At 35.5% G+C, this 19,544-nt stretch overlaps 1 long non-coding RNA gene and 1 other non-coding gene across 2 annotated transcripts in view; one reads left to right on the top strand and one right to left on the bottom strand.

The window, feature by feature from the left end:
* Nucleotides 1–5,102, bottom strand: part of LOC132785471 (uncharacterized) — a 31,423-nt gene extending 26,321 nt beyond the window's left edge. The window contains exon 1 of the long non-coding RNA XR_009632322.1: nt 4,743–5,102. This is a non-coding gene — a long non-coding RNA (uncharacterized LOC132785471). The remainder of the gene's footprint in view (nt 1–4,742) is intronic.
* A 645-nt stretch (nt 5,103–5,747) lies between these two features.
* Nucleotides 5,748–5,819, top strand: Trnaw-cca (transfer RNA tryptophan (anticodon CCA)). Its single transcript has one exon. It is a non-coding gene; the product is annotated as a tRNA-Trp (tRNA).
* The last annotated feature ends 13,725 nt before the right edge of the window (nt 5,820–19,544 follow it).

Here is a 19,544-nt window from a genome sequence, read left to right as displayed (position 1 = left end):
GCAACTTTTTTGCCAAGTCGCAGAGCAAGGGGCGTTCACAGGTAGCCGCTATCTCTCTCGTTCCAGAAAAGTTGCTTTTAATTTGGCGAAAATTTAATTAATGCACTGCCACTACGCGAATGTCCAAAAGTGGAAAAGTGAGTGCTGATGTATTCGAATTACAGCGCAAAGTTGCTTTAACGGGGAAGATTCTGCTCAACCGATAACTAACTGCTGCCTTTTAAACGCGCAGCTGACTTTGAGAGTTCTATTCGAAGACAGCGGATTCTCAACTTCAACTTCAACACTTTAAATTTATTAGTGTCTGTAAAGTGAACAATTTTAGTTCAAATTGCCTTCAAGTGAGCTCAAATTTCGCTGCCTAAAGCGACTAAATGTTATTTGAACGATAATAAGAGGTTCTACTGAAAAGATTAGTCTACTTCTCAAGTGGTCTAATCTAGTTTTGTTTGTGTTTCATCTACTAATTTTCAATAATATTGAATACGTACTATGCTGATATACATTCTTCAATAATGCCCTCAAACTTCGGTGAATTCACTTTAAAGAAAAGGAGAGAAAATGGCTCTATTATTATTTTACAGCTATGATATAGCTGTATCATATTTACAAAAATTTTATAGAGTGAACGAAATAATGTATTCGTTTTTATCATATATGTATAAACCTACTAAGTGTTACTAAATACCAATATATTCGCTTGTAAATTAAAAGTAATAGTAATTAATAGTAATAGCACAAGCATGAAAAGTTTTTGATACTATTAAACCAAAATGAGGTTATCTCATAAATTTTTTGTTATGTAAGGGCATTTCAATACCATCATGGAATTCCAATGGATTAATTAAAAATGTATGATGACCTATTACCGACAATTGGTCCTTTAATTCTTTAAATTATTATGTTTGTCAAATTTTAAACGAAACCAAGCACACTTTTAAAGAGATATATTTAGTTAACTGCAATAACAAAACCATGCTATAGAACAAATTATTTGTAAATATTTATTGAGTTGAATAATTATTATTAAATATGAATTAATCAATGTCGTCGAAAGAAAAGAAACTATAATAATATTTTAATTGAAATCGTCTGTGTGACCATTTTACAATTCAAATTAAAGCTGAATAAAATATTATTTTATAATAATAAAAAAAAAGAATGAGACGTTAATAAAATATTACATTCAACATTTCATTACGCTTTCTGCTTTAGAATAATTTCTTTGTGAAAACTTATAAATAAGAAGAATAAGTTATTTACCCCCTTGAATTAACTTTGAAATGTCGCAGTAAAATATAATATATATTTTTTTGATCAGCATAAACAGGCGACGCGATATAACCATATCCGTCTGTCTGGCTGTCCGTCCGTATGAACACCAAGATCTCAGAGACTATAAGGGATAGCAATATAATTCTTTTTTTTTAACCGTAGTTTTTATTTTTGCGAGTAGGTAAAGTTTGTTTCAAATATTTGCCACGCCCACTTTAGCCTCCGCAAATCGATAAATCGATTGAAATAGCGAAATTTTGAAGTTTTTCGGGTTTTTGGTATACACAATAATAACTATAGTATTTATGAATCCTGATTGGACTGAATTCAGATACAAATTTTTGAAATTGTTTAAGAAATACTTTTGTATGGGGAAAAACATCATATTACTACAGGACGTTGTTGGTTTCACTAACAATCTGGAATATTTTGTACGCTATAGTATATATCGGCATATTTTAGTATTTTTTTCGGTACATTAATTTGGTATACTCTACGAATAATTCCGCACTGCTTTGCCTATATTAAAAATTGGTAGCGGGTATCTCACAGTCGAGCACACTCAACTGGAGCTTTCTTACTTGTTTTATTATTTCCCAGAACAACTTGGAGATCTAGTGTCACATCTGTAAATTGACTACATAAAGTTCGAAATTTGTCAACTTTAAATTAAAGTTCCATAAATTATTTTGATTGATGACAAAGAAAAATAAGTCGTAATGTGATAATAAATATTTTATTTTCTCAAATTATTCACAGCATCTTCATATTACTCGCTATTTCATGGCACTCTGGTAATTCCATCAAACTTAGAAGGCAAAACTGTTGTGCAAGTGGCGCATTTGTCCAGCTGCCACAGAATGGAGCCACAACCACAACCACATCATCATGTAAATGGTGTCCACGCATATTTAATGCTGCAACTCCTATTCCCCTCACCGCCCCTCTTCGTCGTAGCCCCCAGGCTATCATAAAAAAGAGAAGCGCACAACAAAAAAGAGAAGCTGTAGTAAAAAAATGTAAAGCGAGTAAAATACTTTTCACGATCACTTGGCACAGTCCTTGCCACTGCACCGTTGTGGCATGCAACATTCACAACAAACAAAAAAAAAAGTCCTGTGCTATTGCCATCTCGCTCTGGCTGCATTACGCTAATTAATTCTTGATATATGGAAACTGGCGCCCCATAAAAACGTGGCATTCAGCATTCAGTGGCAGCAATAAAAACGGTAGCAACGCTTGCAACTCTGCTCCATTTTTTCGTTGTTCACTCTTTTTTTCGGACTGATCCTTAGCGCTGGCGCTGTAAATTCATGTGGGCAATTAAAATTTAGCAGGCTTTAAAGCACTGTGCTTGCTGTGTCCTCTCTGCCGTCTACCGTCTGCTGTCTGTTTGTCCTTGTGGCAGGACTACGCAGTGACAGATGCCGCGGTTAAAGTTTAATGACAATGCAACAGAAGCAGCAGCAGCAGCAGCAAAGGAATAGACTGGCAAAAAGTGGCAGCGAAAGTGAACAGTTGCCAGGCGTGTATCCTGCAGGATGCTGCTCCTGTTGCTTTTTTCCAAAGAACTGCTGAAGGGTGTAGAAAGAGAAGGGGGAGGGGGCAAGAGAGTGCTGTGGTGGAGAGACATCTGTGTCATGCTTTACGCCAACGCATGTGACAGGAAACCATTCGCAGCAACCGCCAAAATGTGGCAACAACGCAGAGACAACGGCAACAAGGCTGCCAGCTTCCGCTTAAGCGGATGCTCAGCCTCCCCCCTCTTCGCTTTGATCCCCTTTCCCTTTCCCCATGCACATGAGAACTTTCTCACATATGCAATAAGAGTGTGCGAGCTTCTGGTCTAAGTCGCTCCTTTGGCGTTGAAGGCGTGGCTGCTGTTGTGACTGCGGCAAGCGAAAGTGCGCGGAAGCAATAAAACATAGATGAGCCAGCAGACGGGAGCAACTAACTGCCAAGTGGGGAAGGGGGAGGCTGAGAAGGACTCTTGCAACTCTTTGCCAAAGTGAAAAGTAGAAAGTGAAGCAGCAGGAGCTGCTGTTGCCATTGCAGCTGCAGTTGCAGCACATTAGATGCAGCATTTGTGCTCAAGTGCCGCAATATTTGTAAAGCGCCAGGATGCGCCAGACTTTTTTGCAAAATTTATGGCCAGGACTTGCATACAGCGATCCTTTGAGAAACACCTTTATTCAAGCAACTTTAAATGCCAGTTTTGGTAATTGCCTAATGACCAGTTTGGGTCAGCATCAGGTGCTATCATGATATGGCCAAAAGAAAAATGCTTGATGATGATATCGAGAAAGGACGAACAAAGACGTCTAGAGTGAAGTTAATGCCTGTCTGCCTGCCCACAAGAGTCAGAGCAGACAGAGGATTGAGGGTGCTCAGTTCGGTTTACCAAATCCGCTTGAGCTCAGTTCGGCGGAAGAACAGCTGCCAATATGCGCTCTACTATTATTGGCCTCGGGCAGCGACCTGATCTTGATCTAATTTGGGCGTATTAGTTGCCCGATGAAACAAAAAAAAACTGTGGCAAACAAAAGACCTTTTCTCGGGGCTGCCTTTCTGTGTGTATCCTTGCAGATAAGGCGCTGCTAATGGCTTCATTAGGAGCTCAATCACATGTGTGCCACATGCCGAGAGCAAGTCGGACTCCGATGCAATCTCAAGTGGCATTTTGTGCCTTTGAAGTGCAGCCGATGATGATGTTATCGATAACTGTCGATGACGATTCATTTGTTGCGTCAACTGTACGTCAGCTGTCTGGATCGTAAAAAAAAACTTTTGGCATTTTCTTCCACTTCCATCGCCATCGCATTTAAAAAGGACACGCGCATAAAACTTTCGAGAAAGCAACTTCAAAATTGTCATAAAAAACAAAAAGAGCCTAAAACAGAATTCTTTACTCTGTATCATAAAGATGGAACAAAACATTCCATTTTATAATTTTATTATCCATTTCTTTAGCTGCTCATTTTCATTTTCATTTTCATTTTCATTGCTCTGCCGTCTGTGTTTGCTGTTGCTGCCCCTGAGTCATATTAATCAGGGAATGCTCGCGACTCGAGAAATTCACACCTTTTGGCCACAACAATACAAGAGGCACTGTGTCTGGGGGGATTCGAGGGATTGGCCTGCTTTATGACCGCTCCTTTACTTTTATGAGCACTTTTCCTCGGAAAAGAAATTAAAAATATATATATCCATATCGTTTAGAGGTTCACTTATTAGATTTAGATATGACCAAGAAATCATTTAACAAAAATTTACAATTTATGTTTTAGTTCCCGCTCTCTTTCTCTCTCTATCTGATGTTTGTGGCAAGTGTCGTTAAAACATATTGGGGGCTGTCGTTTGATTGGACTTTGAGCATATTCCACATTGGTATGCAAAGAAGTGCCTCTGAGCACCATCGTAAAGATTGAAAAGTGCACATAAAATGTGTAATCGTTAGAAGTACTTACATGCATAGGGAATTTTTCTCTGCAATTGATTCCATTCCCTTTTGGATAACAATCCAAAAGTGCCTCCAAAGATCGTTTCGATAGCACAGTCTTCACGAAAGATCATTAAAATCGCTCATGAACTTGACGCGTCACGGGAATCCTAAAGATATTTGAGATGTGCAGCAATTTCATTCAAACTTTACCACACACTTGAGGCATTTATCATATTTAAAGGCAATACAAAAACAAAAAAACTTAAAACACTCAAATATCATTTTAGTTTAATATGTAAAACGTTGTGCTTAAAATTCTGTGTTTAATACGATTCACATAATATTATTCGTTTTTACTATAATACTATTTCCAAATTACGACAACTTATGCTTGGGTAATATTCATTTTTAAAATAATATTTGCATAGAATTTGTAGAATAAAATATAATGAAAGTACAAACTGTCGAAATATTATTTGTTTATTTAAGTATTGAAATATTATTTGTTAATTTAAGTATTGAAACTTTGTTGCATACAACAAAATAAAAATTGTATTTAAACTAAAGACTTTTAATTTAGAATTCACCAGATTCGTAATGATAAAAAGTTAAGTTTTTTTGTCATTGAGAAACTTATTAAGAGATAAGATAAGATTATTCATTATTCTATAAATATTGGGCATCATAAAATATAAAGAAATTACACTAACTTGACACATTTCAAAATAGAGAAACACTAGCTATTATTTATTCAGTAAGCAAATTTATTTATATATTGTTTGCGCACATTAAAATTTCTAATGCATTCCCGGATAGCAACGCTATTAATAGAACTAGAAGAGATATTTAAAAGCAAATAATATATATTTCTTATCAGATTTGTGCATAATCTTTAATTATAAATATTCTTACTTATCTTTGGGTTCGAATGCTTTGACAATGATTTAAAATTATGCCGTAAATAAATATTTACTTAATTCAACAATAGACTTTACTTCAAGTTGACAATTATTGCTGCCTTGTTTCAACTGACTCCGTGGCGCAACGGTAGCGCGTCTGACTCCAGATCAGAAGGTTGCGTGTTCAAATCACGTCGGGGTCAACAGTTGAAATACTTTTTTTTAATTTTTTCAAGAGTGAAAATTTGCCACATTTTTAAAAAGTATGAAAGGAATGGTAAATTTTGTGTTGTTAGTCTAAAAGTCTTTCCTTCTACAACAACAAAAATACATTATTCCCAAAACTAACTCTCCATTTATTGTCCTTCGAAAGCGAGACAAATGTTTAACAAGTTCACACCAAAAGTTCACACCAAATGTTTCAAATACTTCATGCGAAAGGGTTTCAACTCGTTAGAGGTGTGAAAAATCAACAGAGACCTTTAGCGCCGTCGCTTTGTTCGCTTCATTTCCCCAGTTTAACATATTTGATTTTCTATTCACATTATTTACGATCTTTAATTGCACTTCGATGGCCAATAAAAATGCTCAATGCGGCATTAACAACAGGAAGTGCGAACAAAATACAGCACGCTAACATAATGTAATTAGCGTCTTCGATACCCTTTGATTCAGCCGCCAGAGGGCGCCACATGCATACAGACCTGTTTGTTTTCATTGCTATATACTTAGAATACAGAGAATGAACTGAACTCTTGTGATTACGAGTATTATGGGCATCATTTGCATTCCACTTTGCATTGCAAATGGCATTCGATTAATATGTAATTTTGCAATATAATGAGTTGCATTTTTATACGCAGGTCAAATACTTCATTCATATAATAATAAAATAAATATGCAATGTAAAGATATAGCAGCTAACCTCACTGCGAAGTTCTCTGATTTTACATAATTATCTACGCTAGAAATATTATTTAAATAGTTTCGAGTCAGCTAATTGAATATTTATCAATTGGATTTCGAGCTTATGCAAATAATATGCGCAAATGTGCAGCGAATATTGAATAAATGAATGAACATTTCAAATTGAATGCACATTACCAGTATTCTGGTTGGCATAAGTTGACTTAAATGAGCTCAGCAAATTGTTAGTTCGAGTATCGGTAGAGGGAGGGGAGGGAAGAGAATGTCATGCGGGTGTCTGGCGACATTAATTGATTACCATCAATATGAATGATATTCACATGTTCATGTACATTCATTAGTGAGCACTTGAGATAAAAAACCAAACTGAACGCAACTAAACTGTTGCATAATCGCGGCAATTAGTTGCTGATTATGATTTAAAAAAAAACAGATAACAATCATTTGTACTTGCTAGACTCGAAGTCACAGATTTGTCTATGCATCTGAGCAATGAGAACTTCATTAGGTTTTTCTTGTTGTCAACAACCTTGCAGATGCTGCAACTATTTTCAAGAGTGCATCTCAATGACCACTTGAAAGCAATTGAAAATCATTTAAAATATTTTCGAATCGCGATAGAAAACCACTGACGTAGTGCGTAGTATTATAAATGGGATAAAAAATATATGAAAATTTTTTGAAAATTTAATATAATGTGTCTTAGCTTAAGAAAAACCAACCTAAAATCATATGTGAAAAACAATGTATATGTTTGTTAATAATGTTTTAATTTATTAACGTTTTAAGTCTTGAGCTAAGTACATTTTAATGCTTTATTAAAGAAAATATTTAATTTTAGAATATATATTTAGTAGTTTCAGTAAGCTGTTTACATCAATATATTATTGATTTTATTAAAATATTTGTTTGTAGCGCTTATAAAATGCGACCAAATGTTAATCAAGATTTCCTTCGTCTTATTCTTTTGTCCATAGAAAGCAGCGCTCTCTAACTATGAGTGATATTTAACTGGTTTATTTATAAAATTGGCATATTAAGGAAATTCTGCGTGCTTTACAAATACTTGTATATAGCCTAACACAGTTTGTTTATATCAAGTAAATTGACAAACAACTATATTTTGAAAATATTATAACATATATAAAAAAATAGTATAGAATTTGTAAGACACTTTCTGACATATTCTATGTTTATTAGGAAAGAAAATATATAATATTTATGGTCTAGTCAATAAAAAGTGATATAAGTGTTTATTCAAACAATAGAATATTTAAGCCAATATTCTGTGCTAGATGAATATGTGTAATTAGCGACTAAAGAAATTAATCTTGCACAAGACTAATAATATAATATATTATATATCAAGACTAATTCATAGTATATATAAAAGAGTATTTTGGCTTGAAGGAAAACTGAAAGTTATTCAATCAATGCTTCTCTTCAAGTAAGGATTGAGTCATTATTTTCCCCCCTTTGTGAAGGACGCCTCTTGATTTCAGTAGGCGCCTTTAGCAATGCTTAGCAAACTGTTGTGTAAGTGCGTTGCATGCAGTAATTTAAGTGTGCAATTGTTCAAGCTGCTTCAACTTCAGCTCACCTCTCCTCTAGCTTGCTCCTTTGCTCAGGTATTTTTACGCAGGCGCAGCCCCAATGAAGCGTTCCTCGCTTGTCGTTTGTCGTTTGCTCTTTGTCGCTTGTCGTCTGTCGTGCTTATCGCCACGCACTTATCTCGACGCAAAGAAGAAGCAACAGCAGAAGCAGAGGAGTGCGGCAACGTCAGGCCTTCTTAATGCTTGAGCGATTGCGCCTTCGTCTTGCCTGGTCTCAACTCTGAGGTCTGAAGCCTGAGGTCTGAGGTCTGAGGTCTGTGTTTGCCTGCCTGGGCACAATCAGCCATGGCTGCGATGTGATCTTCCTGCTCCTTGAGTATGTTTGTATCTTAATTCTTGAAGCGCACATACGTGGAATTCAAGCTTGAACTGCGCGACTGAGTTACGAGTTGATGGTGCTGAAAGTGACACAAGTCATAAATTCCTTTTGTTCTCCGACTCCTAAAAGGGACAACAAAAAATTCAAGAAAACCAAGAAGGAGAAAACACACGTTGACAATTTAGCCTGAATGGAATTGAATTCAGTTTCGGTTTTCGGGATCTTATCTCTCTCTTTCGTCTATGTTCAACGATCAGCGTTATGTGTTTGCTACGTTTTCGATCGATCGATCGTTCGATCGGTAGCGCTGTCAGTTGGTCACATCCTTTGTTTATTTAATTTTGGTTTCGTTATTTGAAATATTATTTGGCGCCGATGAGAACAGGAAGTGCGTGATATGAAATTGATATTTTTCCCTGATTAGACGACAACTTGGTTTATGGAGCAGACGTGAGTTCAGCTTTCATTTATTGGCCTGGGTCATTTAGCCAGCGCTTTTGACCAACCAACTCCCACAACCTATTAATTTTTTGTGGCCTCCTTGTTTTTCGCAACAACTGTGAAGCTTCTCCCTGGGGTGGCAGCGTCATAAACAGGACATGACATGCTCATATTTTTCTCAGATGTACAGCGAAATTTATGCATATTTATAAGCAGAATTCATTTCGTGTCCATTTCGAATGCAAACAAATAACAAACCAAACAGCCAACGCAACTGAGGGACACTCAAAGCTATCAGGCTAATTCCCCAAATCCCCGAATTAATAAACCAGAGTACAACAAGACATCAAGCATGCGATTGGGAAACGGATAAACGGAAAAAAAAATAAAATAAAACGTAACGAGAAGTAAAGCTGACAGTCATCATTGGGTAACTGGAGATGCATCTGCTGTGTGGGGCGCCGTAATAATTGGAACACGAAATTAGCCCGTGTAAACAAACATGTCAACAATTGGAGAACGTAGGGAGTCGAGTCCATAAATAATGCCGAAGACATGTTGACCACCCTCTAGCATATGAGTAGGAGAGAGAGAGTGGGAGAGCACCTGTCAAGGAGCTACTTGGTTTCCCAGAAAACGTTGTTGTAAGGTCAAAACACGCAGTTCAAGCCAAGTTTTTGTTTTTATGGCGAGTGTCAACAGTGAATTCTTCAATCTCATTTCGATCTCTCCCTCTGGGTGAATAAAGACGTTATTGATGCCCAGATGTGCGCTGATAAGCCTTGCATAAGAAGGACAGACAGTCAGAGAGACGGACAGACAGACAGACGGACAGAAAGAGCAGACGCAGTTCAGCCCTCGCCATATGATCAGAGATAAGTCAGAGGCCTTCACTGAGCTGTGGGTAAGTGGCCAAGACACGCGATCGCTGAGCTCAACTGAACTGAACGGAACGGAGTTGAGTGTTGCCACCGAGTGGCAAGCACATGAAGCGTAGCTCACTTTCAATAATTTATAGATGGTAGTCAGGTGAAGTCTTGTCTCAACTCTTGTTTCTTTCTGGCAATTACCATCAAATGCAGTCAAGAGACTTGTTGACATGTCTGCTTTTCTCTCTGCTCTGTGTGTCTTGTTTGATTCCCGCTGCTTGAGCGATGTCTTTGCTGTCGATGGGGATTCCAGAGCTCTGCAGAGGCCTTTTTCAGGGGGGTAATTGGATACTCGAGTGTGGATATAAGTAATGCCTGCCATCGCTGGTAGTAGATCAATACGATACAAAGATTAGCTCTTTAACCCATTAGAAGAGAGCAACAAAAGTGCAAATTGAGGGGGAGAAATTAAATAAATTAAATTTATATTAATGTTGATCTGAAAGAAAGGAAAAAGGGCGCATTTAGAGGTAGAAATAATATTTATTCATTCATGTGTTTCCTATATTGTATCTATTATATATTTTAATTTATATTATTATTTGAATCTATAGACTTACAACATAACTTAACAGAGCAGAAGAGACCAACAAGTGACAATTACATATATGGGAGAAAATAAATTCAAATTAATTACTATTTAAATTTAAGTTTTAAATTTAAAGTTAGACTGAGAGTAGGATACAAAAGCTGAAATTTAATGATTGAAATTCAAAATATTTAGTATTTAAAATTATTTCAAAATACAAAGATTAAACTGGAAGAGGGCAACAAATTTACAATTGCGAGAAAGAAATTAAACTGTATTTATGCTTTAAGTTAACTCAAATTAATATTTCAATTTGAAATATTAAAAACTAGCTGTATAAAAAAAAGGAAGAATCCAACAAAAGTGCATGTTGAGTGGGAGAAATTGTATTCTAGTTATAAATTAGATTCGTTCATATTAAAATTATTACTTATACATTAAAAAATTAATAGTCTAGCTAACTGATAGAGTACAGCAAAAGGATAGATATACATAGATAGAATATTGTATTAGTTATCCAAATATACATTATTGCTTTAGCGGAATTATTGACAATGAAATGTAATTTCTGCACATTAACGAATTTAATGTGTTTTCTTATAAACTATCTGGGCAATAATCAAACTTTGATTATGTACTTAAACTTGCTTGCAACTTGAAAATGATTCCAAATTTGTGTGAAATGCAATTAGACATTGCATTGCTTGGTAAATGTCTGCCACATGCTGCATTCCCCATGCCACATACCGCAGAGCAGCGGCAGCAGCAACTTGTCAATGCAAGTGCTGCATATATCACATTAGCATCAATTGCAGCAGAGCTACGCATAATGTTTGTCATAACTGAATAATTGCACACGAGCTGAGAAATATGCGAGAGACTGAGACTGAGGCAGTTGCAAGTTGCAAGTTGCGCCTAATTTAGCAATGGCAAACGCCACAAGTGCCGCATAAATGTCTTGTCAAATGATGCGACTTCTTCAAGGAGCTGCAGCAGAAGTCTCTGCCATAGTCAGAGTCGCATTCAACAGCAAATTGCATTATTAGCCGCAACCATAAAAAGTCAGCAGCAGTTGCAGCCGTCTCTACTCATCTTCTGCCATTTGCCTCCTCTACTCTCCTCCCTTTGGGGACCATTCAATTTGAATGCCGCTGTCATGCACAATAGTTGCAAGCACTTTGAATATTCCCTCACTTTGAAGCGCTTTGACAATTTTCCCTTCCCAGCTGCAGTTTCAATTGCCAACAAGTTGTTAGCCGAACAACTTTACTATCAACATCCCGCCTTTCGTTCTTTGAATATATTTTGAATATTATATGTATATTCTCCAAATTCAGCATTTGATGGATGGTCTTTGCATCATTTAAGTGTGACTATATTTACCAAAAAGCTATTTCTATTCAATTTTGCCAAAGTTATTACTGCATACGCTCATTTTAGTGTTTTTTTAACTTTTCAATAACGGATTTTAAATGGAGAAAATGTATTGAGTTTAAATTTATGGATTTATTAATATGGCCCCTTATCATGGAAATTAAACTAAAATGTGTATTGAATTTAATGTTAGTTTAATTTAAAGTTGGATTTGAATGACTGGAATTTAAACGACTGCATTTAAATATTTGTACATTTTTTGTGGCAAAATAACTGTCAATTAAGTAAATTGCCCAGCACATGATAGAGCATCTAACTATAAATTTAGAAATGAATGACACCACAATTTAGGATCTTATCTTTGAAGCTGACAAATTTGAGGTTTTGATAATAAATAAAAAGTACATATTAATTATAATTCACTGTAAGATAATAACAAAAAAATATTATTACTGCAAATATTAGAATAAGTAAATACAGAAAACAGAAAAATTAAATCCATTTTTGTAATAACCAAACTATTTCAAATAAAGATAATACAATCAATAGAATATAAATACAGAATAATTACATTATTTTTAAAAAACATTGTAGGAAAATGGTACTTTAGTCAAATTATTTAGCATAAAATTGAGAAAATATATACCATTAATTAATTAATTTTAAAAAAAGAAACCTAAATTTTAAGATATAGACAATAAAATTGATTTTAAATAGAGAATACTTTGTACATTCAAGGCGTGTTAAAGAAGTAATAATAATATCAAATCCGTAATCGCATAGAAGAGAGAAAATATTTTGCGTTAGTTAATGAAATATTGTAGAAACTACAAAAAATGCATGTCTTTGAATTACCGCTGGATAAAATAAAGCTATGAGCCCTTTAATGTGCAAATGAATTAAAATATATTTCACCCGGATTGTGGCAAACACTGTGGCAAAGTCAGCGAGCTCAGCTGTGTGTTGCAGAGTGCGAGTTTTAGAGAGTGTGTTGCAAATGTCTCAATTTCGAGGCAAGCAACGCCTGCAGCAGCAGCACTCGGAAGAAGACTGCAGTTGATGCTATTGCTGTTGATGTTTGTTGCTGCTGCAGTCTCCTTGTGGCAGAGAGCTAATGACAGGTTATCCGCAACATGCTAAAACTGGTAACACTGCATGATCTCTGGCTACCTGCTAACAGCAAGCATGCCAGGCAAAACAATACTTGCAACATTGAGACAGGAGCAAGGAGCTGGAGCTGGAGATGAAGCCTTGGCTCAATTGCCAATAAGTGGCAATGTGGCTGTGGCATCTAATGTCTAAATTTGTTGCATGAACCAGGCATGAACCTTTTTTGCCTGCCTGTGTTTTGCTGCCATTTTTGGCATTGCATAACCCATAATTATGGACTCTGAGTGAGAGAGGAACTGAGACTGAGACTGACTGATGTGCTCCGACGCCTTTTGTTTGGGTTTCAGTTTCGTCTTGGGTCTCGATTTCGATTTTGGGCACATTTCACACACACTGTGTGTGTTGGTTGCCCTCGTTGCTCTGTCTCGTTTTTCGGGTTTAACAACTAAATTTGAAAATTTGACGTAAACAATGCTGAAGTTGCCTGCGTGTTTTGCTGCCTCCAGGAAGCCTGATTTCGAGCCTGGTTCAGGTTCTGATTCTGAGTTTGAGTCTGAGTCTCTGTTTCTCTGTTCTCTGGGCATATTTAATTAATTTATTTCCAGTGATCCCCAGTGTCTGAGTGAGAGAGACGTGTGGCCCTGGCGTCGTCGTCGTTGTCTGCGTTCTTTTGCTTTTGAAGTGTTTCAAAATTAATTCCAATCGTCAGTCGTACACGATCCATTCGCTGCTGCTTGCCGCTTACCGATTACCACTTACCCCGCGGGGGTGCCAAGCTAAACAACTCCCAATTTTTTTTTGGTTTCGAGTTGATCCTTTGTTGCGCTACTCAACGACGCGTGATTCTTCTCTTTCCCTTTCTCTCTCTTTTCCCCACTTGTCTTACTTTTTTAGCTCTGGTTTTTTCGTTTGAATTTCTCGTGATTAGCACACGAATGGGAAATTGGCTGTGGGCGTCGGTGAGGGGCGTGGTCAACTCTGTTTGCTTCTTGGCAGCTGCCAGCAAGTTATACACACTCGACTACTATACGAGTACATTCTCCATATGTGTGTTTCCTTTCATGTGGAAAATGACGCCATGACTTGCAGACCAGCGATCGTATCATATCCAAACTGATAACATCTAACCATAGTAAACATTGTGCCTTTTCAATTCACTTTAAAAGAAAGTCAAATATTAAATAGATTGAATACAAGTGCATTGATAGATTGTAGTATGATAGATTTGACATAACAGTAATTATCTGTACCTACAAGCCTAAAAAGAGAGAGAGCAAAAGTATGTGTACTGTCTCCATTATTTAATGATGTCGAACTATTTAATTAATATAATATGCAAGTATCAACATATAATAAGAAGTGAGAATGCTACGGTGGAAAAACCAATTTGGTATTATTCTTAAAACATACCAAATTAATATACTGAAAATACTTAAATGTATTGAATATATTTGGTATATTACTACAGTCTTAATATACAGTAGAGTGCAAAATATACCAGATTGTCAGTTAAAGCAATTAAGACTCGTGGTAACTTGGCATTTTTCCCATTCAAAAGTATTTCTGAATTAACTTGTACAATTTTTATTTGATCACAACCAAGGTTAGGAGTCAGAAATATTATAGTTGTTACTGTATGTACCAAATATTTCTTATAAATTGTCTAATACAATTAAACTAAGCTTATGAAATTCTCTTTTAACACTTAGAGATTCAAGCTAAAATTTGTTTATAGTTAAATTATAAAATTTCTTTTTGAGTATCGAAGTAATTTAAATGAATTAATATAGTAAATAAATAAATACAAAATAATTTAAATGAAAAAATAAAGTTGGTAAATATAAACGATATTAAATATCGTAATATTACTTAATAAATAAGAAATAGTTTACGTTACAATTTGAATCGCTGACTAAATTGAATCAAATAAAATTGAAAAGTGAAGGAAATGTTCTCCTCAGCACGATAATCATGAAAATACTGTCACTGTAAAGACTTCTTATAGATCGCCTTTAACTGTGACTTATTATTCCTACATGAAATTGTAATTCAACCAAACTTCTTTCTTTATTTATTTATAAAAAGACGCTACCCTGCTTCACTAACACTGGATAATAATTGAGAACCCAGAAAAAACAGATTAGTCTCAACTGCTCCAACTTATTCTTTAAATAATTTTATTGTTCATTCCCCTACAGAGTGGAGTAGCAATATCAAATTTATCTTCTGCTTGTCACAACATAAGCTGTTGTCTTAAATATTTTACATTTTCATCCTTCCGATTAAAATCCGTCACATTTCTTAATGCACTTCCTTTCGCTGGGATGCTGTTTTCCCCATGTGGCACAGATTATATAATTATGCAATTACATTTACATTAAAAATCTGTTACATTTCGTGTAATTTGTTGTGAACGACTAGAATTCTTTCGCTGGAATTTCTGGAGAACTTGGCTGGGTGAGTGACACATGTTGTAACGACCCCAAGATATCGTTTTGGGGTATTTTTTTGTTTTCCTTCTTTTTTTTTTAGTTGACAAAAATCTATGAAAACAAACATTAGTTGCATTATTATTATTACTGGGGAAACCAAACAACTTGTTTCCTCTCTGTCTCTTTCGCTGATTGTTCAACTATCTCTTTCGTTCGCCCAATGATATTTTTTCACTCTTACCGCGCCACAGGAAACAGAGCTCTCGAGTCGAGTGACATTTGTTATGTCAATTTTTTGTGTGACAGCCATCAATCTGACAGTTGTTGTTGCCCCGTTGTGTGTTGACAAGCGTTTCAGTTCTCTGTGTCTTCGAGTTACAGACGGCGACTGTCAACGCATCTTGAGGCAGCGGGACCTCCCAGCTTTACCTTATGTTCGGTCAGGGTCTTAAGTGTTGCAAATTAATTGATGCGGTTGCAAAACTGCATTAGTTCCATCTTCTGCTGCCTGCCCAAGGCGCAACTAATAACTGCAACAGTTAGAGTAACCGTAACCTAATCGAACTTCGCTTCAGGCGAAACACACAACCACTCAATCATCTAACACACAGTTCACACAGCCAACTGCAATTGCAACTGCAACTGCCACCGATATGCTTGCTACCTGCCACTTGCCACTCAATCGGTAAATTTACGGTTTTGTCATGGCTTTTGTTGTGGTCTACGTTTTTGCGAAAGTATGAAAAATAATCAAAATTATAATAATAAAATAATATTTATTTTTTGCATTCTGTTTTATTTTTCCCTCGCTCATTGTCAATTAGAGATTGTCAGCATTTTTTGGTATTTTTCTAGTTTTTTTTCCCGTTGGTTGGAGACAACATAAACACATCAGCACAACTGTTGTCCTGTGCTGTCGTCCTTTTACTCTCTTTGGTGTTATCCTGCGTGCACACATGTTGTCCATTTAATTTGAGTTTTTGTTTTGTTTTCTCTGCACATTTTTAATGACAATTTCTGCTACAGTTTTCATCGAGTTTCAGTTTTCGGCAACAGATTGTTATCTTAATGACTCTATACCTTTTTTTCTTTGTCTTTTTCCTAGAGCGGGGGCAAAAGATATTTTATTGTATTTAAAATATATTTTTCAATTTCATTTCAACAACTGTTGTCTGCTTTCTGTTGTCTGTTTGCTTCGTCTTTAGCCCATTTTCCACTTGGCTGAGGCTCTTGAGATGAAAACTCAAGTGTTTTCATCAGGATGTGCGCTATGGTTAACTCTGGAGTATGTTTGCCTTATGAACTGACTCTTTTTCCAATACCCAAAATGTGTTGCTTATTTTGTGGTTTTCCACACAGCTGTCAGGTAATGAAAATTTCCACTCGTAGCTCGTTAATCTATTTGACCAACTTTTACTTTCATCATATTTAATCTGGAATTTCCAAGTTTTTGTACCTAGTATTTTTGTGCTTTTCAAATTGAATTTCCTTCTCAATCGATCTGTTGGCAGTGACAACATGCCACACACACGGCAAGAACACCTCGACAGTTGCACAATTACGTGCACTGACAGCCCCCAAAGGTGCCCCAAAGATGCCTCAACATCGATGCTGGCGTCATTCATTGACACACAGTCGCAGTTTCTTTTCGAAGCGAGAGAGGAGGAGGAGCGTGAGGAGGTGGATGGAGGCAAGGCAGTTTTCCATTGAGTTTTGACAAACGACTGATATTCATCAGTGTCAGTGTGCCCGCTTCCAATGGGAATGGTAGCACTTCCTTCCCCTCTTCTCCTTCTCCTCCTCCTTCTCCTCCACCCACCCCAAATGCCCCTATAAGGAATGAAAAAAAAGAAGTGGAAGTTCTCTCTGCAACTTCGACTCCAAGTGCGACTCCGACTCTGACTTCGACTCCCGACAAACGCTACAAATCAAAGGCGCATTCCAGTCAACGTCATCGTCATCTGACGAGTGCTGCCGGAACATCTGGAGCACATTAATCGACACATTTGGTGTTGTTGTTGTTGTTGTTGTGTGTGCTCTTGTGTGTTGTGTTGTGTGTTGTTTGTGCTTTGAGTTGATCAAGCGGCGCCCCTCGCTCCATTCTGGCTCCATGCTCCCCTAGAGACCTGCTGGCTTCCCTCGACTACATCGCTCTTTGTGCCCTTTAGAAGAACAACCCACATCCTGCTAAACTAAGCTGATAACACTATTATTTAGCCAACTTAAATATTTGTTAATATAAATAGTGTAAGCTTATAGTTTTGAATTCTATGAAATTCAAATTTAACAAATATTAGAATTTAAGCTTCTCAAGCAATTCGGAAGAAATCGTTTATTTATTTAGAAAAGTATAACACTTGATAAATAAAATAAGGTAAAAAGAAATCTTATGTATTTTTAACCCTATCTATTGTATATATCATTATTTTATTTTTTAAAAAAGTAATTTTTATTATTTAACTTTTCAAATGTTTACTTTACTTTTACAGAAGTTTGAAGTAAAGCAATTACAGTATAAATAAACAGTAATTTATACTGTTTATCAATTCTAATATTGTGAGCTTATATTTATACATATATAGTACACTACTTTCTTTTTAGTTTCTTTTTTTTATTCTTTCTCCTTTTATTTTCAATCTCTCTGTTTAAACAATAAGTAAATTGTATAGTTAATATTAAATTAACAGAAATAGCAGATTTCCAATGAGCCCTGCTTTTATATATAACACCTTTTCAGTTGCTTGGATTTATTTATCGGGGGTATTGAGTATGTGGTATCTTTTCAGTATTCTTACTGTTAAATTGTTGTTCAATAGACTTAAGGTTAAGTTATTTTCGTGGTTATGGAGTCTATCGATGTATTTCTTACTACATTTCTTTATTTCTTCATTTATGGTTGAAATATTAAGAATATTAGTTCCATTAACTTATAAATAAAATCGAGTAAAGGTAATTAAACGATTGTATTTTTATTTATTTCTATATTAAATACATTTGATTTTGAATAAGTTCATACAATAATTTTATTTCCTCTGCTGTTTTAAATAAATCGAAAGTCGCGAAGTTAAAATTCTTCATAATTTTCAAACGAAGTGCTTTTAATTAGCGAGGATTTACTGTAAATAATTTGTAGCATTGAAAACGTACGCATCTTCAGCTTTTCAGATAAATAAGAGACTTTAATCACCAACATTAGCATATTATTCACAATTTAAAGATACAACTAAAGCCAATGCAGATCCAACAACGTTTCTTTTATTATCTTTTTGTAGTGTTGGCCAAAATAACACCAAAATAGCAGTGTTGTTAAGCTGCAACCGTGGCAGCAACGCCAACGTTGCGGCCGCCGTGATGCAGCGGCAGTAAAATATTTGCATGACAAATTGCCGATAAGATCAACGACGAGGGATTCGAAAAGGGGAAGCGGGATGCAACACTTCCAACACATTTGCAGCAGGCAACAACAGACGAAGCCAATGTGAGAAGACTTTGTGTTGTTGCTGTTGTTGTTATTGTTGTGGATGTTGTTGCGTCGTGACGTCTTCGTTGAAGTCGTGTGCTGTGTGGGGGCTTTGCTCCGTTTTTTGCTGCTTCAGCTGCCACGTCAACGTCGCGTTCTTTTTATTTTTGAGTCTTTTGTGGTTTTCGTGCAGCACTTGTTGCAACAGCGACGTTGAAAGTCGGCATAGTGCTTCTGCTCTTATATTAAATTAATATTTAATCATTTTCAGTATTTTTTATACCTGAAAGTAATAAATTTAAATTAAGTATTTGTAATAATTTAGAGAAATTTTATAAATATTAAACATTTTGTTAAGAGTACATTTGATTTTTCCATATTTATTTTACACTTAGAAAATTTAATACATTTTATTCAACTTATATCTTAACTAATAGCTAAACATAACATAATATTTTTTGTATTTTTTAAATATATGAAAGTTTAATAAAGTGCTTAGGTAAAGGATTGAGTAACAGTTATTTTTTATAATAAAAAATAAATCATTTAAATGCAATATTTTATATTTATATTATATTCTATTTTCACAATTGTATAGAATAGCTATTTCAAATAACAAAATTTTTAATAAAAGGATTTAAAACATTTTCACTTACACATGTTCAGAAGTTTTGTTGTATTGCTAAAAACGAATAAAACAAACATTTAAATTAGTTAAATTGAAATTTTACAACTAACAACTCTACTTATTTTCTGTACTTGATTTAACATGCAATTTATTATTGTTCAAAAGT

This window comes from Drosophila nasuta, chromosome 2R (assembly GCF_023558535.2).
Source record: "Drosophila nasuta strain 15112-1781.00 chromosome 2R, ASM2355853v1, whole genome shotgun sequence".
Classification (NCBI taxonomy): domain Eukaryota; kingdom Metazoa; phylum Arthropoda; class Insecta; order Diptera; family Drosophilidae; genus Drosophila; species Drosophila nasuta.
This window is presented reverse-complemented; position numbering and strand designations above follow the sequence as displayed.